Source organism: Chiloscyllium plagiosum, unplaced genomic scaffold, assembly GCF_037043375.1.
Source record: "Chiloscyllium plagiosum isolate Xiang-an unplaced genomic scaffold, Cpla_swu_hap1 HiC_scaffold_41, whole genome shotgun sequence".
NCBI lineage: Eukaryota > Metazoa > Chordata > Chondrichthyes > Orectolobiformes > Hemiscylliidae > Chiloscyllium > Chiloscyllium plagiosum.
In genome coordinates this window covers 10241771-10267276 of record NW_028270179.1, presented here as the reverse complement: position 1 = coordinate 10267276, position 25506 = coordinate 10241771, and the positions used below count along the sequence as shown (strand labels likewise).

General features: G+C 43.8%; 1 pseudogene; it reads left to right on the top strand.

Moving 5' to 3' along the window:
• Positions 1-9323: 9323 nt before the first annotated feature.
• Positions 9324-15211, top strand: LOC148138144 (putative G protein-coupled receptor 139; annotated as a pseudogene).
• Positions 15212-25506: the final 10295 nt, after the last annotated feature.

Sequence of the window (25506 nt, the reverse complement as noted above, 5' to 3'; positions counted from 1 at the left end):
TCAAATGTTCTCCATATTAAATATAATATGGAGAAATGTGCGGTAATGCATGTGGCAGGAAGAATAGAGGTTATAGACACAATTTAAACGGTGATTCCAGCTTGGTGCTCGTAAAGCTAAGGTTGCGAACTGCACACACAGGAAGTCTTCTGTTCCACAATATCATGCACTTCGATGGGACAGAAATCCAAAGTCATAATTCAGAGCTTTCATGACAACCTGAACCAATGTCTGTCAGTGGCACATATCGATTATCCATCAGTGCCCATCGACTTCTCCTCCATTATCACTCAAACCGGTAAATTTCCTCTGCAAACTCTCTAAAGCTTTCAAATCGTTCCAATAATGAGGTGAGCAGAACTGAACACAATATTATATGTGTGGTCTAACCACGGCTCATTAAAGCTGCAATATAAGCTGCGGCTCCTGAACATATTCTCCCTGCCAATGAACACCAACGTAACAAACCACTTCTTAACTTCCCAAGCAACTTGGGTGGCAACTTTGAGGGATCTATGGACATGGACCCCAGGATTCTTCTGTTACTCCACACCACCAAATATCCTGCCTTCAAACCTGCATTTACATTCAAATTCGACCTTCCAAAATGAATCAATTCGCACTTTCCCAGGTAAACTCCATCTGCCGCTAATCAGCTCAGTTCTGCATCCTGTTGATGTCACGTTGCAACCTGCAACAGCCCTCCACTCGATCCACTGTTCCAGCAAACCTCGTTTCATCGGCAAACTGACTATCTCATCCTTCCACTTCCTCATCCAAGTCATTTTTAAACAATAAAAAGAGCAAATTATTGCTGTATTCTACTTTCTAATGTATCCACGTCTGAATACAAGATGATTTCCACATCGGGCTTTCTTTTCAGGTGTGGCTGCTTGGACATTCCCCAAACCACTTTTTAGACATAACATAACCAGACATGTATGCAGCTTTACAACTGAGCCACGAGATCCAGGTTCAATTTCAAACTACGTCAGAGGAGTGTCACAATTTGTTTTGCAAAATAACTTGCAAAAACGGTACATAAGGCGTGGGTGTATGCTTGTTTCCTGAAGATGTCAGGTGTATCCAAAAGGCAAACTCAGCACCAGCGTTCAGAACAAATAGATCTGTCAATTATTACAAGTGGATCTCGATTGCCTTTCATCTCCGGGGAATGCCATTTTATAAAGGGATCCGAGTGCCTGCGAAAAGTCTGACTCTGTTAAGCGTTTTTGTGGAAATAAAAGTAAGATCTGCGGATGCTGGAATTCTGAAACAAAAGTGTAGAGGTGTCGGAGTAATTCAGGAGGTTGCCCAGAGTCTGTGTAGACAAAGCAGAAGGAACATACAATGGCTTCACTCTTCTTCAGAACTTATTTGGAGAAATGGAGAGTGCTTACTGAAGTGAAACGTTAACTTTGCTTTCTCTCCAACAGAACTGCTGAATTTCCGCAACACTTTCTACTTGTGTTGAAGTGTTTCTTCTCTCTTCAAGACAAACGAAAGTTTGGCAGATAGTTTCGAGTGTAAAACATGTCATGAAATCAGCATGATTGACAATTATATAATCCTAGTCAAAGGAATGGAAAACAATCAAGAGAGTGGTTTGTCATTGTACCATTTCCTTCATGGGGAGTCGACCAAATCTCATACTATCTTAAACCATGGCAAACATCCATTCTTTTGCGGCGGGAGTGAAGTGGGGGTGGGGTGGGGGCAAATATCGAGAATTTACTTACAACTTGCGTTTACTACGAGAGAGTAGAAATAAAATCAATTTAATATACATGTCTGTGATTCGGAAGCACATCTCCCAAACTTTGAAGAGAGACACATGGGCAGATATATAATCAATTGCAAATATATGTGAGAGGATTATGTTGCAGTTAGGGAGCATTCCAACTTTGCTGACATAAATTGAGACTGCCTTCATGTGAAAGGATTCAATGGCGGCAAGATTTAAAATAAGTCGAGGAGACGTTTAATGCCAATACATAGATCGTCCCACGAGAAATGTGATAGAGTTACAGGAAGCTGGAAGGATTAATTCCGGTCAAGAGTTTGAAGTTTTTTTGTGGATCATCATTTTGGTGATAGTGACGATAACTCAGTACTGTTGACTGACTGAATGATCGCATTGACTGTGAACGCACGCTCTGACTGACTGACTGACTAAATGTACGCACGAACTGACTGACACACTTAATGAATTCACTGACTAATTGACGAACTGAATGTACGCACTGACTCAATAATAAACTGAACGTATTGACTGTCTGACTGAATGGTCGCACTGACTGCATGCACACACAGAGAGACTGACTGACTGGACACACTGTCTCACTGAGTGGCTGAATTAACACACTGACTGATTCAATGGACGCACTGACTGACTGAACGGATGCATTATTGGTTGACTGACTGCATGGATGCATGAATTAAAGTATGCTCTGCTCGACTGACTGACAGACAGAATGAATGTAATGACTGACAGATGATCGCACTGATTGGCTTATTGAGCAAATGCACGAACTGATTGACTGATTGACTGAATGGAAACATTCACTGATTACATGGACACTGTCTGCCTGCCTGACTGAATTCACCCACTCACTAACATAGTTATTGACTGATTAAGTGGATTCACTGTGTTGAAGAAATGAACAAAATTGACACGAAACAGTTAGAAGCCATTTTGTCACAAAGCTATTTTTACATTAAGATTTCTAGCCAGGTCGTGAAGTGTGAGAACAATCCTACTCTGAAAAGTCTGACCTTACAGCTGACCTTACAGCTGCTCTATCCCAGAGAATGAATTTTATCAGGACACTTTCTTCATATATGTCATGTGATCTGAGTGTATTTGAACATTCATTCATTCTTCAGGCAGCTATGAATCTGAGTTACTATTAAGCATTAAGTTGCAAAACTCAATACTATTCCACTTGAGTTTCAAACTTCATGCTGGTGGAAGAAAGCTCAGGTGATACAATGCTGTACCAACAGACTACGTTATTTCTTTATTCAATTGCTAAATAAGGGTATCGCTGGCTATGCTAGCAAATATTGGCAAACTTTAATTTTCCAGATGGCTATTAGAAATCAACCACCTTGCTGTGGATCTGGAGTCACATGTAGGCCGGATCAGGTAAGGGTAGTAATTTCTTTCCCTTAAGAACAACCATGAATCAGATGAGATTTTACCTGACAATTGCCAATCGATTCATGCTCGTAATTAGTCTCTTCATTTCAGACAGTTTTCTAACTGAGTTTAAATTCCATTATCTGGTGTGCTAGGATTCAAATCCCGGATCCACGGAGCATGGTGTCGTTCTGCAGCTTATTAACCCAGCAACAACACCATGATGCCATCGGCTGCACGTGAATATTGAAGTTGTCACGAGTAGGGCTTTTAAATGTGTGCTAACATATTGACTATAAATATCACAACAACTCAACAGATAGTAACTGATTATTATAAAATATTCCTGCCTGGAAAGGATTTGGACAAAAATGTGGTGAAAAATCACTATACTGTGCTAGGTATGATCTCGCTCATAAAACCACTGAAATTAAATGCTTAATGATGAATGCGTTAATTTAATTCACCTCTGCAACTTACTTCCTGTTTCTATTTTGGAACCCCGACTGTTATAGCTACACAGCTTCGCAGAGTCATACAGCACAAAAACAGAGCCTTCGATCCAACTCATCTACGCTGGCAATACTCACAAACAAAATTAAACCGACTTGGATCCGCTTGGCCCATGTGTCTCTGAACCTTTCCTATTCATGAAACTGTCCAAACGTCTTTTGAATGCTTTAACTCTGCCTGTCTCTTCCATTTCATCTGGCAGGCCAGTCCAAATGCGACCACTCTCTGTATCAAAACGTTGCCCCTCCTATCCCTCTTAAGCATTTCTCCTGTCGCCTTAAATACATGCCCGCTAGTTGTGAACTCCGCCACCCTGGAGAGAGTACATTGGTATTCAACGTATCTGTATATCTCAAAGTGTTATAATCCTTTATAATGCCAACACTCAATCGTCTCCCCGTCATTGATAAAAAATCAGAGGCTAGCCAGCCTGTCGTAATTTAAAACGCTTCAGTCCAGGGAACATCCTGCTGAATATTTTCTGAAACCTTTCCAATTAAGTAATAACCTTCTAATAACAGAGCGACCACACGCACAATACGCCAAACGTGGCATCACCAAGATCGTGTACAACCTCAAAATTAACTTCCACTCCGATACTCAATGTTATTAGCACGGACGACAAAGGTGATAATACTGTTATTAACTACCCAGACTACCTGCGATGCAACTGTCATCGAACTATATGCAAGAAACCCCAGACCCTTCCGTTTGACAAAACTCCCAGGTCCCTGTCATTATCTATAAATGCAGCCCGTCTTCATTTTACCAGAATGCAATGCCGACTATGTTTCTAATTGAATTCCATCTTGTCAACAAGTTTTCGAACGTCCATGTATGTAACGTGTAGCATTCTGTCCTCATCAATCTTTTGGCTTCCGTCCATTAACAACTACATCAAGTTTGTGAGTCACGCTTTCCGATGTACAAAGCCATGTTGACCATTCCTAATATGTCCTTTCCCCCCGCCAAATGCGTGTAAAATCTATCTCTCTGCATCCTCCAATAACATAGCAGCCACTTTTGACAGACTCTTCGTTCTATAGTTCCCAGGCTTCTTCTTTGAACTTCACTTAAATAAAGACACACTATTCGCCACCCTCAAGTCCTTTGTAAACTTAGCTGCAGATGGCGTAAACATTTCTGCCAGGGCCTCCTCGATTTCTTCCCTAGCTCGTATGATGAGTCTGTCACTTTAAAAAGGGAGCTTTGTCCTTTTTTTTTGAAAGTTCATAAAGGCGGAGGTGCCGGTGAGTATCGTTTAACAATTGAATAGGTGTGTCCAGGCCTCATGGTTAAGGCGTTTTCTAGTTTGGTTTTGATGTAGCTGTCACAAGATGTATGAGTACATGGGAGTTGCAAGCTTCGTTGAAGGATTCGTCTGACTTTCTTCTGAAGTCTTTCTCTGGATATTGTTCCAACCTTCCTGCAAGAATTTGTTTGTATTTACCCTTTTTACAAGAAGTGTGTTTATGGGATGCTACTGTTTTGGAACAGTTAGTTAGTCATTGTTATTTTATTGGGTCGTTTAAATTTTGCAACAGTGCAATTCCTCTTTCTTTTTGTTCGTGTTCCAACTATAGTGTTAAATGAATTCTGTTTTGTTTAAAGCCGAGTCGTATGAACAGTTGCGTATAGGTGAAAGGTACAACTCACGTCTGTCTTTAAAATAAGGAAACGTTATTTTCGAGACAATCTTATATAAATATATTCCAGCAGTCTGGCATGTTGGATGCTCTTGTCGGGATTAATTCTGTAATTCAAAATTCAACATTGGGTTTGTTGGATACAAAGATGGCACGTGGGAGGTGTTGGTGTCTATTGTTCCGTGTGTTGAATTCGGTTGGTTTAAACAGTGCTTTCAGAACTACTGGCTCATTCAGTGAGTAAGAGTTTTCTGGGAGTGGAAGAAATGACTGTCGGGGTTTCACAAAAGTAGAGCAAGGGAAACCTGTTGGAATTGGCAGACACGTTGCATTTGCACTTGCCTTCATCTGTGCAAGATAGAGAGGTAATTGCAGGAAAATTACGGGAACATTCACAGCTGCGCCACTCGCCAGTTTGTCTTTGTGTGGTTTTGTTCGTTCTCTTTCACAAGTTACAGGCTCACGCCACGACTGCTGAGGTTCGGATGGGGTTAGTTAATTTCAAACGCCAGCTTGAAGGACTGCCCAGAGACATATTCGCTTGGAGTTGAGATCCAGGAATGTTTTGAATTTGATTTGCAGTTTGGGAATTTAAGATGATTTCTTTTAATTGTAAAGAACCATCAGTGATTATGAAATGAAATATTATCGCTTCCACTCCCCTGTTTTTCTTACAGACCATGTCCGTCCTACTGTCAATTTCTAACTAATCACGTTTATGCTTACATGAAAACAATTCTCATTTCAATTGAAATCAGTTTAATATGGTGAAACACGAAATTACAATTTTGTTTTAAACAAAAAGTATTCTCCTTAGATTCTGCACCATTTGACATTAGTATAACCTTGGTCTCAAATTCCCTATAATTTCATGCGACTTCCAAAGATCATTTTCACCATCTCGACATGTTGGACAAATGAAGGAATTGACGAAAGGAATTAATGTCGTAGCACACCAAATCTTGGCCTCTGGCTCAGAATCATTTTGTTCCAGGATGAGAACAGGTCTCTGTTAAATTTTAATAAAAATCTAAACCAACCATTGAGGAAAATCAGTTCAGACTTTAACATTTGATCATTTAGTGGAGGAAGTCCATGAGCTTCATTTAATTTGCTTAAATATTGTAAAACTGGGAGTATAAGGATAGGTCGAAAATATCCCGAACCAACAGTATTATTTTCAGAAAATGATACTAGCATGTTCAATTTTTGTTTAGAACTCGTTTGTATCCACTTAATTTTAAAACTGCTGCAACTCATTGGTGACTATGAAGTACTAGTCATGGCTTTACTCTTTCTCAATTTTCTTCCCTCACTGACAATTCCAATATTATGTTCTGATAAATCATGCAACAAAATCAATATTCTATTGTTCATATCTGTGCCTTCGGATTTATCCATTATTTATGCATTCGGAGTATTTTGTTGCCATGTGAGTAGACAAGACCTTTTAATGCTGCTGCAGCGATTTCACGGCCTATAGAATTGTAAATGAGCAATGTTTGTCAGGACCACTTATGGAACCTAATCTTGGATTTTAAAAAAGGGACTAGAACCAGGTAATTATAATGTAATTCAGAGTTGTTAACTATGTACATTTTAAAATTGAATTTTGACTAAATGAATTTCCAGTTAATATTGAAAAATTTTAAAATGTCTCAGTCACTTGTTCAGTTTACACTCTGAATTACAGATAATGATTATTTTGTTATTATTTTTAATAACCAATTGTATTAGCCCTGACTCACAAAATGAGAATTAATTGCAGGGCAAGTTGGTTTTATTACTGTACACATTGTCAGTGGCCAGTGCCATTGCCTCATGGTTAATTTGAAGCGTGGCTGCATTAATTTATTGCTAATTAAAGATTGTAAAGATACCTTAATGCCCTGTTGAAGGAATTCTGACTGGGTCATAGAGGTAGGTACAGCAGATGGAAATCTCAAAAGCTGAGGGATGTTCACAGCTGACTGTGGATGATTAGATGGAAAACAAAGGAAACATGAGAGACAGTGTAAGGTCACTAAGGCTGAGGAGTATGCAAAAAGAGTTAAAGCAACAACGCTGTAAAATAAATAACTTTCATTTTTCTCGGACTCTCGGGCCTAGTTTTGGCATACCGATCCTAGTAGAGAATGGGGATGTCACTAATAGGAATGAGAGATGGAAATTTTATTCTAGTATACCAACTGAGCCCCTAACATCACTTGATTGTACCCAGCACATGCCTCATTACAAACCTTTCCATCTTTTGAAAATAAAGCATCCGGTCTTCATAGTTGATATTATGGGGTAGAGCGGCCTGAACCATCCGAAACCATGGGCCATCCCGAGATTCAGAGTAATGGTAATGAAGCATGACCCTGACTGCAAGAACAAACCGGCCCAATTTGATCAATATATCCAAAGGACGATACAGATGCAAACGCAGCAAAATTCTGAGAGTAGCCTGAGAACGAATGGTTTGTGTTATGAGACTGGAATAAGCAGCCATCTGTCTGACGGAAGTGTTATACACCCCACAATGTTACAATTACCGAGTATGAATCACCTTTACTGTGATTCTGTTCATTGAGCTGGGAATTTGTGTTGCAGACATTTCGTCCCCTGTCTAGGTGACATCTTCAGTGCTGAGGAGCCTCCTGTGAAGCGCTTCTGTGATGTTTCTTCCGGCATTTATATTGGTTTGTCTCTGCCGCTTCCGATTGTCAGTTCCAGCTGTCCGTGGCGGTGGTCGGTATATTGGGTCCAAGTCGATGTGCTGATTGATTGAATCTGTGGATGAATGCCATGTCTCTAGGAATTACCTGGCTGTTCTCTGTTTGCCTTGTCTTATAATAGTAGTGTTGTCCCAGTCGAACTCATGTTGATTGTCATCTGCGAGTGTGGCTACTGAGGATAGCTGGTCGTGTCTTATATGTGCATATTTTACAGAAATTGAGTGCATTTTATGATGGTTCCACTTTATCATCCAACGCCCCATCGGTCAATTTTGGAAGTAGCTGCTGCTGTAATCCAGGTACATCATTGAAGAAGGGATTCAATTCGAGAACAAGAAATCAGACAGATGTGATAACTACAATGTGGGGTTCACACATTTCAAACAAAGAGGCATTGCTCCCACCTTTGTACATGTGAAAAAAAACTCATGGAGCTAAATTTTATACGTTAGTAAAGCAAAGGTGGTACTGGAGAACCTTGCTTTTACATCCTTTCCCATGTGAATCCAGAAACATAACTGAGAGAAAATGCAGCTACAACAAATTTCCTCAAAGCGAGTTGAACAAGCAGCTATAGGATAAAGTTCAGGAGAAAAAGAAGGAAGTGGGTGAGAGAGCTCAGCTGAGTGAAAGCCACAGAGAGCTGTGAATGACAGTACTGGCTGGATATTAACTTGCTGGGCTATGAATATCTTAACGTGTTTATCTTGGGGTTCTGATTTGTTTAAGTGGATTCGTTAGGTCCAGCACAAGAACAGTATAAAATACAGATCTCAAACTCCTATTGTCGTTTCGCAGTTTCCAAGTGTGAGCACATTTTTAAACTGATCAGTAGAAAGTGAAGACTGCAGATGCTCGTGATTAGAGTCGACAGTATGGTGCTGGAAAAGCACAGTGGGTCAGGTAGCACAGAGGAGCGGGAATCGACGTTTTGGGCAAATGCTCTTCATCAGGAATCTGATGAAGGGCTTTTGTCCGAACGGTCGATTTTCCTGGTCCTGGGATGCTGCGTGACCTGTTGTGCTTTTCCAGCACCACACTCTCGACTTTAAAATGATCAAACCTGGCCATTTTGAGTGTTTCAGGCTCTAATTAAATCAAGCACCCTGTGTATTTCATCAACAGGGGATGTCACGCATGTTGTAATCTGTTTACTCAAAATTTACCAAATGAAAAAAAAACTTCAGCGTCGCGATGGATGCCCCTGAAAGAATAAAATGAATGCATTGGGATGGAACATTTCAGAGTTTAACTGTGAAAATTGTCTGCAGTACAAACCAACACAGCACTTTCACAGATAAAATGCATAGTACCGTACGAGCTGTCAGGAAAATGTTTTATGCGATCCTCACTATAATTGGTATTCCTGGTAAGTGTTTATAAGGGTTGAAATTGTTTAATTCTTTATATGCATTGGCTTTTGATATGTACAGTGACTTCATATAGTATTTGCTGGACATTCTAATACTGACACCATAGCATTATTACTGGTACCAATACGTCATTTTTGTCTGTACAATGCGACTTTTTTTCCCTGAAAATTCCTTCTTGTTTAATTGTTTCTCACCCACAGAGATGTGTGTCTGCGAATGTATGTGTCGAGGCGTGTGTCCGTCTATCTGTGGTATGTATGTGTGTGTGTGTGTGTTTGTGTGTGTGTGTGCGTGTTTCTGTATGGTCTGTCCTGTGAAGCCAGATTCAGGAAGGGGGAAATTCCCTGATAATAGGTATTGTTGGAGATTATCAATGTCAGATTCCACTGTGTGCAATGAAAAATGGACAACCATAACAGCAATCGTCTTTTGATTCTGAGAGGAATTATACGTTAGATTGGCTCTTGTCTGGGTGATGGCATTCTGTTTCACACGTCATTTACTTTCAATCTAATTAGATGAAATTATTTATTGACAACACTTTCTCATGTGGATTAATCTTCTTGCTGGTGCACAATTTTAAATAGAATTGAGTGCCGCACGTCCTGTTTTAGGAAATAATTGATATCAATTCGCAGATATTAACATAGACGATAATAGACGGGATTCTTGGCCGTGTGGAGAAACAGAGGGATCTGGGTGTGCACGTACGTGGATCCCTCAAAGTTTCCATCCGAGCGGATAGTGTTGTGAAGAAAGCATGTGGTGTTTTAGCTTTCATTAACAGGGACATCGAGTTTAAAAGCTGCGAGGTTTTGCTGCAGCTCAACAAGTCCCTAGTGAGATCACACTTGGAATTTTGTGTCCAGTTTTTGTCGGCTTACTATAGCAAATATAAGAGGCTTTGGAGAGAGTGCAAAGAAGGTTTACCAGGATGCTGCCTGGACTGGAGGGCTTGCCTTATGAAGACAAGAAGAATCGGATCGGACATTTCTCTCTGTAGAGAAGGGGGAAGAGAGGAGACCTGATAGTGGTGTAATAAACAATGAGATCAATAGATCGAGTCAAGAGCCGGAGTCTTTTCCCCAGGGCAGGATTGACTGGTACGAGGTCTCATAGTTTGAAGATATTAGGAGGAAGGAATGAAGGAGATGTCAGAGGTAGGTTCTTGACACAGAGAGTTATGCATAAATGAAATGCGTTGCCAGCTGTGGTGCTGGAAGCAGAGTCATTGGGGACATTTAAGCACAGCTTTGGACTGTAGGAGGAAATCGGAGCACCGGAGAAAACCCATACAAACACAGGGAGAATGTGCAAACTCCACACAGAGAGTTGTCCCAGGTTGCAATCAAACCCGGGTCTCTGGTGCTGTGCTAACCCCAGAGAACAGACTTGAATAAGAAAGTTGGAAAAGAAAAACGCTCTGCAAGGAAGGAACTGCTCAGATAATTGGTTTATTGTCTGTGCTCAGGATTTTCTCATGTGAACTGACCTGGCAATGTGAGGCAGCAGGACTATCCACTGAGCGTTAGTGTCCAGGGATGTACACGCTTGGTGAATTTGCCATGGGAAATGTGATATTACCGGATAGGCATGGAAAATTCTCGTGGGGGCTCTGGTTGACATGTTATTCTGAGGGTCAGCACAGGGATAAAGTGAGGACTGCAGATGCTGGAGACGAGAGATGATAACTGTAATGCTGGATAAACACCGCAGGACAGGCAGCATCTGAGGTGCAGGAGAATCGATGTTTCGGGCATAAGCCCTTCTTCAGGAATGAGGCTGGTGTGCCAAGCGAGCTGAGATAAAATGAGGGGAGGAAGGAATTTGGTGGAGGGGCGCTGGGAATATGATAGGTGGAAGTAGGTGAGGGTGAGGGTAATACACTAGAGACGGGTGGGGGCGGAGAGGTCAGGAAGAAGATTGCAGGTCAAGAGGGTGGTGCTGAATCCGAGGTTGGGACTGAGATAAGGTGGAGGAGGGGAAATGTGGAAGCTGCAGAAATCTACATTCATTCCGTGTGGTTGAAGGGAACCTAGGCGGAAGATGAGGCGCTCTTCCTCCAGGTTGTGTGGTCAGGGTCGGGCGATGGAGGAGGCCGAGGACCTGCATGACCTTTGCGGAGCGGGAGGTGGAGTTAAAGTGTTCAGCCACGAGGCGGATGGGTTGGTTGGTGCGGGTGTCCCAGAGGTGTTCGTTGAAACATTCCACAAATGTTTCCCCAATGTAGATGAGACCATGTCGGGTGCAGTGGATGCAGTAAATGATGTTTGCGGAGGTGCAGGTGAATTTGCAATGGATATGGAAGGATCCATTGTGGCCTTGGAGGAAGGTGAGGGAGGAGATGTGGGCGCAAGCTTTGCACTTCTTGTGGTTGCAAGGGAAAGTGGCAGGAGTAGAGGTTGCATTGGTGGGTGGGGGTGGAACTGACGAGGGAGTCGCGGAGGGAATGGTCTCTCCAGAACGCTGATGGGGTGGGGAGGGAAATATATCTCTGGTGATGGGGTCTGTTTGGAGGTGGCGGAAATGACGGAGGATGATGCAATGCATCCGGAAGTTGGTGAGGTGGAAGGTGAGGACCAGTGGTGTTCTGACGTGGTGGAGATTGGAGGGGCGGAGTTCAAGGGTGGAGGTGCGGAAAGTGGAGGAGATGCGGTGGGGAGCATCGTAGACCACGTCCGAGGAGAATTTGGGGTCTTAGAAGAAGGAGGGCATTTGGGTAGTTCGGTCGTGGAATTGGTCCTCCTGGGAGCAGATGCGGCAGAAGCGAAGGAATTGGGACTGTGGGATGGCGTTTTAAAAGGGGGCAGTGTGGGAGGAGGTGGAATGTAGGTTGCTGTGGGAGTCGGTCGGTTTCCAGTAAATGTCTGTGTTGAGTCGGTCGCCCAAGATAGAAATTGAGAGGTATTGGAAGCGGAGGGAGGAGTCTGAGACGGTCCAGATAAATTTGACGTTGGGGTGGAAGGTGTAAGTAAAGTGGATGAGCTGTTAAACCTCCTCGTGGGAGCACGAGGTAGCGCCAATACAATTATCGATGTATCGGAGGAAAGGGTGGAGCGTGGTGCCAGTGTAGCTATAGAAGATGGACTGTTCCACAAATCGGACGAAGTGCAGACATAGCTGGGGCCCATGCAAGTGCCCACGGCTACTCCTTTGGTTTGGACACCATGGCCACCCGCATGGGCCCCAGCTATGCCTGGCTCTTCGTCGGAAATTGGAACAGTCCATCTTCCACAGTTACACTGGCACCATACCTCACCTTTTCCTCCGGTACATCGATAATTGTATTGGCGTTACCTTGTGCTTCCACGAGGAGGTTGAACAGATCATTCACTTTACTAACGCCTTCCACCTGACCTCAAATTTATCTGGACCGTCTCCAACTCCTCCCTCACCTTCCGAGACCTTTCCATTTCTATCTCGGGTGACCGACTCAACACAGACATTTACTACAATCCGACCGACTCCCACAGCTACCTAGATTTCACCTTCTCCCACCCTGTAAAAACGCCATCCCACAGTCCCAATTCCTTCGCCTCCATCGCATCTGCGCCCAGGAAGACCAATTCCATTACCGAACTACCCAAATGGCCTCCATCTGCAAAGACCGCAATTTCCACTCCGACGTGGTCGACGATGCTCTCCACCGCATCTCCTCCACTTCCCGCACCTCCGCTTTTGAACCCCGCCCCTCCAATCACCACCAGGGCAGAATCCCACTGGTCCTCACCTTACCCCCCACCAACCTCCGGATACATCATATCATCCTCTGCCATTTCCGTCACCTCCAAACAGACCACACCAACAGAGATATATTTCCCTCCCTACCCCTATCAGTGTTCCGGAGAGACCACTCCAGCCACGACTCCCTCGTCAGGTCAACACACACCACCAACCCAACCTCCACTCCTGACACCTTCGCCTGCAACCGCAAGAAGTGCAAAACTTGCGATTGTGCCATCCCCCTTACTTCCCTCCAAGGCCCCAATGGATCATTCCATATCTGTCGGAAGTTCACCTGCATCTCCACACACATCATTTACTGTATCTGCTGCACCCGATGTGACCTCCTCTTCATTGGGGAGATAGGCCGCCTACTTGCGGATCATTTCAGGGAACACCTCTGGGACACCTGCACCAACCAAACTAACTGCCCCGTGGCTGAACACTTTAACACCCCCTCCCACTCCGCCAAGGGCAAGCAGATCGTTGGCCTCCTCCACCGCCAGACCCTGACCAAACGACGCCTGGAGGAAGAGCGCCTCATCTTCCGCCTAGGAACCCTCCAACTGCAAGGGATAAATGTAGATTTCTCAGCTTCCACATTTCCCCTCCCCCCACCTTATCTCAGTCCCAACCACCGGATTCAGCGTCGCCCTTTTGACCTGCAATCTTCTCCCCGACCGCTCCGTCCCCACCACCTCTCTGGCCTATCACCGTCACCCTCACATCCTTCCACCGATCGTATTCCCAGCGCCCCTCGTTCAAATGTCCTCCCCTATCTTTTATCTTAGCTCGCTGGGCACACCAGCTTCATTCCTGACGAAGGGCTTATGCCCGAAATGTCGATTTTCCTGCTCCTTGGATGCTGCCTGACCTGCTGTGTTTTTCCAGCAACTCATGTTTCACCTGAGGGTCAGTACAGCCTCGGTAGGCCAAGTAGTTTCCGTAGTTATTCAATGATTCTATGGATATAAAAATATCCAGAACTTCATAACAGTAGATTTGTCGAAATCCCGAGTTCCACGTATGAAAGAAAATTAATGTATTGACAATTGCCTGCCGTGCCTTACTTATTTTTTGAATTGTGAAAAGGGCCGATTTCCATGTTTTTAAACAAATCTCAGTGCTTACTATCTCCACACGAATGTGAACAATATGGAGACCCTTCTGCCTCTTTCCTCTTACAGCAAATCTCGTGGCAGTTGTCATCCTATCCCAGGGAAAGTGTGGGATCTCCAAATGCACCACTTGTTACATGGTGGCCATGGCAATGGCGGATCTACTGACGATTATCACTGAGGTCATGCTTCTCCGAATCAACTGGTATTATTTCCCGATGCCTCTCCTGAAACTCACTGCTGTGTGTAAAGTTAACTACCTCCTGGCTCGCTTAGCAATGGACTGTTCAGTCTTGTTCACTGTTGCCTTTACATTTGATCGATTTATTGCAATTTGTTGCCAAAAGCTTAAATTTAAATATTGCACCAGGAAAACTGCAACAGGAGTTCTTGCAACAATAAGTATATGATTTAGTTTAAAAAACATACCAATTTACTTTCGATTTAAGCCTAACCGAATAATTACCAATGTGCCTCTGTATTGTTCTAACAAACGAGCCTATTTTACTGACCCAAGATGGATTGGATTCAGAATGGTTGATAAGATTTTAACGCCATTGTTACCATTTGGTTTAATTCTGTTGCTGAATGCTCTGACAGTAAGGCATATATTAGTGGCTAGTCGAGTCGTAAGGGACTGAAGGGTCATAGCAAGGGACAGAATGATCCAGAGATGGAGAGCAGACGGAATTCTGTGATTTTATTCCTGACCATATCGAGCAGTTTTATACTGTTGTGGTTACCGTATATTTTGTTCATTTTTAATGTTAGTGAACTCCTCGATGACAATTCTGAATATATATTTGAGGAAGTTGCACATATGTTGCGGAATTTCACTTGCAGCACAAACACATTAATTTATGTAGCGACGCAGTCCAAGTTCAGAGAACAGTTGAAGAGAATGATAAAATATCCGGTTACATTAACTATGAAACTAACTTCGAAAGGAAACAACTCAGAGCTGCTGAAAAGATGATACACGAATGGAAAGAGTGACTTGGCAGAGAATCGCTGGGAATGAAAATCGAGAAGCAAGATGCATTAAGGTGTCGTGACCAATCCACATGGAGGAACAGCGAAACTCATAAAGAACAGTGACACCAGGTCAAACAGAAACCTTCTGAAGGCCTGAAAGAAATGAGCAGGTATAATCCAAATCCACAACAACAGCAAGGCACATCCTATATGAACTTGTATAGCAAATGGCAAAAGAGCAGAAAAATTCTCACATCCCAGAGATAAGAGGACAAGGCCGAAAGATAACACCCGTCCTGCAAACTGGGTTGAAATGTACATACGAGCAAACAAAATGATGGGTAGAGCTTGTGTACTGCGGTACACTGTTCCTTACATGGTAATCAACAATATCATTTTCTATCAGGCAGAGCTAAATGGTTCAACAAAGAAAGGATCAATTCGGCGTTGAACTTTATTCATGATATTATTGACATTGATACTGGAGCAGATTAGATGCAATGGTTTCTGTGGTGAGGAACTCATCCCAACTCTCGATAATGTGTATGCACCATCTTGAAGGCAGACGTCTAAAATATGATGAGATACTTGAATGATAACATTTACAGATCAGAGAATGATGCACGCAAATGAATTGTGATAATCTTGTACAGGTCCTTTTGGGAATAGTAAGGACGGAGACGAGTTCTAGGTACATTTTGTTCAATAAAATTCTGGTTCTAAAATCGTTTGGTGGCGTTTTCCTATTTGATTGAATGGTTTTATACAACAAAACAGTCATTCCAACAGTAGTTTGACGATTGTTGGTTGACGTTTGTGCAAAGCGCATTTTGTCAATCTCTGATGATGTAAGAGAATATTGAATTCATCCAGTATTATCCAGTGCCTGGTATTGTCTGTGACCAAGAACCTTTCATTTGCTCCCCACCACTCATTATCAGATTCACGAATCTTGCGACTGTGGAACTTCACTTCTCATCATCCATTGAAAGTGGGATTCATTCTGTCTCTGAATCTTGCTGTCTGTCAGTGTCAGTTGCAGCGTTTATTTCAGAATCTCTCGTTTTGTGCATGGAAGTGAGATCCACTCTGCACACAGGCCCTGCTCAACATTGAGTTTCTACTCCCATTTGCAGAATATTACCGGTCTGAATACAAGCATGACCCCAACTTTCCTGTAGCCCAGACATTTTAACACAGCATCCTGCTTGCAAGCCCATTTGTCTATCCTCGGCATGTGACCATACTCCAGTGACTCACAGCACAAACTGGAGAAGCAACATCTCGCCTCTTCTTTACTTTGCTGCAGGTGGGGATGAAAGGTTTGTCAGAGAGGCCTCGATGAAATTCTGAAATCTTACTCCCATTAAATCTAGGTCTGATGATTTTGGAGCATGTTTGATATTGACCAATTCTGTGTGCTCAGTGCTAGGCCCCAGGCTTCAAATCCTCAACACCGCTGCCCACCAGTTTTGTAGGCACTGGCTTGGCCTTCCGGTGCATCATACTGAGGATAGGCCAGAGCACCCTTTGCAGCTGCCCAATGTACTCCTCCTTGCTGGAGCCCACCGAGGTCAAGACGCAGCCTAGGTTGGCATCCAGGCACTGGAGGACGGTGATGGTGAGCTGCAGCTGCTGCTGGAGGTGGTGCTGGGTCTCATTCAGCTACTGCTGCTCACCCATGACATGGTTCAGGTGACTGATTGACTCCCAATCCTCCGTGCTGTTGCCAGGACTGGGCAAGTTCCTGGAGGTGGAGGCCTTGGCGGGTAATCATTGAAACTGTGTCGGGGTCTGGTGAGGCTGCACTCAGCATTGGCGCAGTAGTGGTCCACGAAACCAATTGGGCCACATCGAGGCCTCAGCCAAATGCACAGCCAATTGGGGAAGCAAATCTAAAACGGATCCAGCGCCTCGATTTCCTTGCACTGAGCGGCAAGATCGGTCCTGCACTCTGATTGGCTCAATCCGAACTAGGACTGATAGGCGACCTTGTCCTATATTCCCCTGCATTAACCCTACTACTGGGAGTGAAACTGGCTAATTGGCTATCCCACCTCTATGCCCATGATGCATTCTGAGCTGAAATTTCACTGCGTTGTGGAGATATTGGCTAATTTACTAACACAACACGAGGTCTGAGATGCATTCTCGACCTGTCCCATGGCCAGGGTGCGGATGGGATGTGGCTCAGTTAATCCACAACCACGAATCACATTGGCTGATAGGGCCCATGCCACAACCTGAGCCGTTATGTCCCTGCTCTATCGGTCATGGTTTGGGCGGTGGGGATGATTATTCCATCCAACCGACACCAGGGGTGAAGTTGACCCACTCAGAGTTAGGCCGAAAATTCAACCTGCGCTCTGTATCGCTGATTTGTGGAGTTCAGCTAACCTTAGATCAACTGTAAGCACGACGCCCGGGATATGGAACTTTGGTCTAAACTTCCCAGCACTGCGGTTCTCAATTCATCCCACATCACTAAGTTGGAGATTGGTTTCGGAAAAGGCTCGAGGAGGGAGCCTGGGTTGACCAGGAATGTTAAGACCTTGGTCAGGAAGAGAAAGGAACCATTCGTACTGTCCGTAGGATTGGAACAAATGAAGCCCATGAAGTATGTAAGGAAAGTGGGAAAGTGCATAAACAAGGAATTAAAATGACTAAAGGGGGTCATGAAAGGTCGTTAGCAAACAGGGTGATGGAGAATTCAAAGGTTTTTTTATACTTGTACAAAAAGCACGAATGTAGCCGAAAAGAGTTGGCCAACTCAAGGACTACGGAGGGAATACATGGCTGGAACCAGAAGAGGTCGGTGGGATCCCAAACGAATTCTTTGTCTCAGTGTTCAGCAAAGAGAATATTGGTGAAGGATGATCTCAAGAGAGGGAGTGTCGAGCTTCTAAGACAAGTTACTATTAAAAAAGATGAGGTGTCATGCATCTTTAAAAGGTTCCTGATGGGATCGAAACCAAAATATTGATGGAGGCAAGAGAACAAACGACAGGAGCATTGACAGACATTTTTGTCTCTTTGGTCACAATAGCCAATCTCGTCCCTTCATTTATGAAGGGCAGCAGGGATAATCCTGGAAATTACAGACTTTTAAATCTCACATCAGTGGCAGTGATATTATCTGTAATTTGGTTAAACACACACACTCCCTCCCAATCTCTCGAGCCACCTCCATCCCCGATATCCCTCCTGTTTCACGAACCTCCTCCAGCTCCCACACCCCTCCTTATCTAAAACCACCTCCATACCTATCTCCCTAAATACCTCCAACTTCCAAACGCCTACCTTGAAACATATCCCGCCCCCACACACTTACCTATCTCACTAATAACTTCCAACCCAACACCATTACATGTCACTCTAAGCTCCTTTTGCACCCGTACCCCAATTTTTCTTTCACCTCCTCCAAACTCTACGTCCCTTCCAATGTTTCTGACCTCCTCCAAACCCTACAGATCTCCCCATCTCTCTAAAACCTCCACCCACTACACCCCTCCATTTCCCTCTACCCACCTTCAGACCCCACACCACCTCTATTTGTCGAAGAACCTCCATCTCCCAAACACTTCCCTATCTCTCGAAACACCTGCAGACGTATACGCCAAATCAGTCGAACCACTTCCAACCCTAACATAAGGCACTATCTCTCTAACCTCATCCCAAGTGCTATAGCCCTCCCTATCTCTTTAACCTGAGCTGCTGCAACCCTTCCCAAACTGTGGGAAAGAATTTAGAAAAAAATCAGTAGTCTGTTCGAGTGTACACATGCCTCGCAATCTCTGTAACATGGAGTCATCTTCACTTTGATTTCCGATTTCTGTAACAACCCCCAGACTAGAAAACCATGATTATCTCCTGCAGATTTTGCACAACTTTATTTCTGCAATTTCCTCCAACATTTTCTCAGCCCCAAACTGCTTTTATCACCTCTTTTCGCGTCCGGTCCCTCTCCCAATGAACTCTTCCAGCTTCTATTCCACTTTCTATATCCTCCAGCCCCTGACTCCATCTCTGTCCCTGCTACATTCTCCAGCACCTAAACCCCAACCTATCTCTGTAACAATCCATCGACCTGACACCAACTCCTTGTCGCTGTAAAACGCTTCAGCGCAAACACATACTCGCTATCCTGTGACATTCTCCAGCACCTGCATGCACTTGCTGTCAATGTAACATTCTCTAGCACCGAGACCTCTCCCATCCCTGTAGCAGTCTACATCACCTATACCACTCCATATCCCTGTAACCTTCTCCGCCACCTACACCCCTCACTACCTTCTAACAACCTCCAGCAACTTAGACCGTCCCTAACCCTATGACATTCTCCGGGACCTGCAATCCTCTCGATCCCTCATACCATTCTCCAAGCCCTACACCTCTCCCTGTCACTGTAACATTCCCCAACACCGACACCCACTCCCTATCAATGGAACATTCTCCAGCAACATCACCCCTCACCATCAATGCTACATGTTCCGGCACCTACACCCTAAGTGTTCCCTGTGACATTTTTTAACACCTACACTTCTCCCTATCCCTGTAAAATTGTCCCGCCCCTACACCCCATCCAATCTCTCTGCCCAACTCCATCTTGCAGACCACTCCCTATCTCTCAAATACCTCAAGTCTCCGTACCCATCCCTGTCGCTCGAATTAACTCCAGCCCATGTACTCCCCATCAGTCGAACCACTTCCAGCACCTATACAAGTTCCTATATCTCGAACCTGAGCTGTTGCTCCCCCCACCCCCCGCATACCCTGTGAAAGAATTAAGAAAAAAATAAGTAGACTGTTGGAACATTCACGTATCTCTCTATCTCTGTAACATCAACTCCCTTGCTTTCCTATTTCTCTAACATCCCCCAGACGATAAAAACATTATTGCCTTCTATAGATTTCACTCATCCTCATTTCTGTAACTGCCTCCAGCATCTATACAGCTCTAAAATTCTGTTACCACCTCCTTCGCGTCCTGTTCCGCTCCACGAAAACTCCTCCAGCTTCTATTCCATTTTGTTCATCCTCCAGCCCCTGAGTCCATCTCTGTCCCTGAAACATTCCCCACCACCTAAATCCACCATAACATTTTAACAATCTCTATACCCGACACCAACTCCTTGTCACTGGAAAACGCTTCAGCACCAGCACACAATCCCTATCCCTATCCAGTGACTCCATACAGTCAACACAGGAATTCTTGGACATCATCAGAAATACACACATAGACAAGGAAGAAACCATGGTCTCATTTGATGTAACGGTACTGTTCACCTCTATCAACAAAGCCCTAACCAGATAAACAACCTGCTGGACATAGAGAACAGACAACAAGACCGGGAACCTATCTACCAGGACTTCATACTCAAAATACTGGACCTGTGCTTCACAACACACTTCACATTCAACAGCCAAATATATGAACAAATCAACGGCACACCCATGGGCTCACCCATCCCCGGACTCATAGCAGAAGCAGTAATGCAAAGGTTAGAATAAACAGTCTTACCGCAAATTCAACCCAAACTCTGGGTCAGATATGTGGATGATACCTTTGTAATCATTAAAACACAGAAATAGAGAACACACACCGGATCATCAACGCCACACTCACAGGAATTCGATTCTCTAGAGAGGAAGAAAAGGACAACCCACTCCCATTCCTAGACGTGATGGTACAGAGAACACCAAACGGAGAATTCACCACAAAGGTACACAAGAAAGCCACACACACAGACCAAGTCCTAAAGTACGAAAGCAACCACCCCAACACACACAAATGAAGTTGCATAAAGACACTGTTCAAAAGGGCCAGAACACACTGCAGTACACCAGAACTGCAAAAAGAGGAAGAGGAACACCTATTCAATTTGCTAAAAACAGATTCCCTGCAGTTTCATCTACAGATGCCTCAGGGAAAGACAACGGAATGAGGACATGCCACAACCCAAAGGACTAGCCACACGACCATACATCAAAAACATTTGTGAACTGACAGCCAGACTACTGCGACAACTTGGACTCATAACAGCACACCAACGAACAGCCACTCTCAGACAACAACTCACCAGGACGAAGGGCTTGATACCCAATATGAGCAAAACCAATGTAGTGTACAAAATCCCATGCAAGGACTGCACAAAACAGAACATAGGATAAACAGGAAGACAGCTAACGATCCGCACCCATCAACACCAACTAGACACGAAACGACATGACCAGTTATCCTTTGTAGCCACACACTCACACGACAAGCATCAAGAGTTGGACTGGGACAACACTACTATTATAGGACAAGCCAAACAGAGAACGGCGAGGGAATTCCTAGAGGCATGGCACTTACCCACAGATACAATTAATAAGCACATCAACTTGGACCCAATATACCGGCCACTGCAGCTGACAGCTGGAACTGACAACCGGAAGCGGCAGAGACAAACCACGATAAATGCCGGAGGAAACATCACGGAAGCGCTTCACGGGAGGCTCCCAAGCACTGAGGATGTCACCTAGACAGGGGACGAAATGTCAGCAACAGAAATTCCCAGCTCGGCAAGCAGAACCACAACAACTATACACCTTCCTATTTCTGTACCCTTCTCCAGCACTGACAGGAAAAAGTGAGGACTGCAGATGCTGGAGATCAGAGCTGAAAATGTGTTGCTGGAAAAGCGCAACAGGTCAGGCAGCATCCAAGGAGCAGGAGAATCGACGTTTCGGGCATTAGCTCTTCCTCAGGATTCCTGAAGAAGGGCTTATGCCCGAAACGTCTATTCTCTTGCTCCTTGGATGCTGCCTTACCTGCTGCGCTTTTCCAGCAACACATTTTCAGCTCCAGCACTGACACACCTCAGTACCGCAATCATCACCTCCACAGTATTTCCTTCCCTATCTCAGTAACCTCCTCCAGCATCTGTATCACTCCACTTCAAGTCGTCTCCTCCAGCACCTGCATTACTCACTATCTTTGCATTCTCTACTGGCACCTACAGTCTTCTCTATTGCTGAAACTTCCTCCAGCCTGTGTCTTACGGACTGAAAATACTGACCTGGTGAATCAGCAGCCCCAATTTCACGAGCGGGATTGCAGAGAGTGTCATTCTGGAGCAACAAGGAAAGTAAATTAGTATATAAAATACTGATCTAGCGAATCAGCAGCCCACAATTCACCAGCGGAGTGGGGAGAGCGTGAACCAGGGAGAAACTGGGAAGGTATATTAGAATATAAAATAATGACCTGTTGAGTAAACAGACGTATTTCACCTGTGGGAGTGGGGAGAGCGTGAGCCAGGGCAGGCGGGAAGTTAGATTAGAAAATAAAATACTTTCCTTGCGAATCAGTTTAGCGAAGGCTGAACAGGAGCGGAAGTGGATACATGATGGGTAGGGAAAGTGAACTAATATATTCGGAGGTGGTGGTGGTGGTGTGGGCTGTAATTTGCAGGGGAAAAACATAGTGACCAGGTCTCTGTGGATCAGAAGGGAAAGGGTAAAATAGGAGAGCGATGGTGACAGGAGATTCAATGGTAAGAGGAACAAACAGGAAATTCTCTGGTCGCGAAAAGGACTACCGGCAGTATGTTGCCTCCTGGTTGCAAGGTCAGGTATGTTTTGGATAGAGTCATCAAGATTCTTAAGTGGGAGGGAAAGCAGGCAGAAGTCGTCGCACAGATTGTCACCAATGAGATAGCTAGGAAAAGGAATGAGGGCCTGAAAATCAATATGGGGAGTTATGTTCGAAGCTCAAAGTCAGGATGAGCAGAGTAGAAATCTCATCATTGCCAACGGTGTCACGCACGAATGATGCTGGGAAAAGAGAGCAAATACTGCTGAACACGTGACTGCAGGACTGGTGTGAGGCGGAGGGCTTCAGATATGTGAATCATTGCGATATATTCTGAGGAATTGAGGAACTGTAAAAGGTAGATTGGTTGCACCTGAACTAGAGAGGTACCAAGATCCTGGGTGGGACGTTTGCTCATGCTCTTCAAGAGGTTTTAAACTTGTTTGGCAGGAGGATTCGAACCGGAAATCGTGGTTGCTTGTGAACAGGCAGATATAGCGTGTAGAGTCTGTGAGGAAGGATAGATGGTTGATAGGGCAAAGTTTAAGTCAGTGTGATGGGTTAAAGCGTGTTTATTTTAATGCCAAGAAGTATCTAGAATAAGGATAACGAACTCAGAGCATGGATTAGTACTTGGAGCTATGATGTTTTGGCTATTACGGAGAATTGGACATCACAGGGACAGGAATGTTTGTTGGATGTTCTAGGCATCAGATGATTCAGAAGAAATAGAGAGTTCAATAAAAGCGCTGTGGGAGTGGCATTTACAATCCGAAATATTATCATAGCTGCAGAAACAGAGATTGTCGAGAAGGGTTTTTCCACAGAGTCAGTATGGGTTAAAGTCAGAAACAGGAAAGGAGCAGTAACTTGATTGGGAGTTTTCAAAAGACGAATTCCCCTTCCCCCACCCCCACCCACCACACTTCCCCATTGCAACAAAGACACAGAGGTGCAAACTGGGAGGCAGAGTTTGGAAAAATGCTGAAGCAACAGGGTTGTTGTCATGGATTACTTCAACATCCCTAATATTGGTTGTAATCTCCTTAGTTCAAGTACTTTGAATAGAACAGTTTCTTTGTCAGATGTGCCCAGGAAGGATTCCTGATTCGATAAGTAAATAGGCCAATTAGAGGCCGGCCACACTGGATTTGGTGCTTGACAATGAACCAGGTGATTTGTCAAATCTCTCGGTGGGGGAACACTTGAGTAATTGTGATCACAACTCCCTGACCGAAACTATAAGCATGGGGAACGAGAGGTGCAGATTGCATCAGAAAGTATTTAATTGTCGGAATCTCTCATGATGAATATATTCGGATGGATTAATTATTCACTAAAAGACAGTTAACAGATTGAAGGATTTAACAGATCATTCTTGTGTGGGAATGCGTGCGATGTGGAAGATGTAAATATTATTGAAGATTGAACAGGCCTCCGCATGGCCAAGATCAGTATAAATGACATATGATGCGTAAACATGAAGTTATCCAATTTGTTGGAGATATTGGTGTGCAGTATATTTCTTAAATCGTAAAATCTTGGAAACTACAGATGTCCATTAAACACGAGGTGTCCTCGTCTATCAGGAGCTGATAAATAAATTATAGGTGCAGCAAGCTCTTTGGAAAGCCAGGGGAATGATAACTTTTATTGTGAGAGGATTTAATTGCAAAATGTCTTGCTGCAGTTGAATAGAAGCTTGACAAGGGGAAAAGCTGCACTCTGTTCATCCTATCCACACCATCATGCTCTCAAGCACCTCGATCAGGAGCTCCTCCCAACCTCCTCTGCTTCAAAACAATTCCTCTTTTTATAGTTTGAGTACTCTCTTATCGTGTTAATTAAGAAAAGCATTACCCGATATGTAATCAGTGTTGAGTTTCATCGGACATTAACGGGGCCACCTGAAAAATCTGTTTAGTTTCGCATGTAGCCTGACACTTTCCTCGTCACTGTGAACTTCCTAACTATTCTTTCTGTCATCCACAACATTGCTTACCATTCCCGCACTCCATCCCTCACGTTCATTTCATTATCATTTATGAAGCTCACAAATAAGCCTTGGTTTTCTACCTGTTCTTCAGACGTTATATATATATAGAAGAATTGAGAATTGTAGTTTCTTGCTTTTCCTATTCTGATGAACTGACAGCGTGATGCCCTTTTATGAGGGAGTCACAATGTTTGTTTGGACATGAAGCTGAATTATCCTTTTATACTATGCCCCTTTATATGTTTTATTCGTAAGGCTTGCATGTAATTTACACTGAACTAGGTACAGGTGACTTGCACTGCAAATTTATTGTTTTATGTGGATCTGGATAATGATCTTTATAACATTCCCGGCAATAGTCAGAGCTGAAAGAACTTGTCGTGAGCAGGATGGAAACAGACTCTTAAAACTGTTTGAAAGAGCGAGAGTAATAAGAATAAAGGTTCAATTGAATTCTACATGATTGACATAATGTCGGAGATCAATTCATATCATTAAGTTTACCTTGAATTGGAAAAGAATATTAGAACATACGGCTCCAGGGATTGCCGGCATAGTTAAAGATTTGTTATAAGGTTTTCTAAACTTGATATAGTCATTACAGCGTACTTATATAAGATAATTGAACACGTTTTGTATAATTAACCAGCAACAACAACCACAAGATAACAAAAAGAGGCAAACAAAATTGAGATGTTTTTTCCAAATGACTTTTTTAACGAAC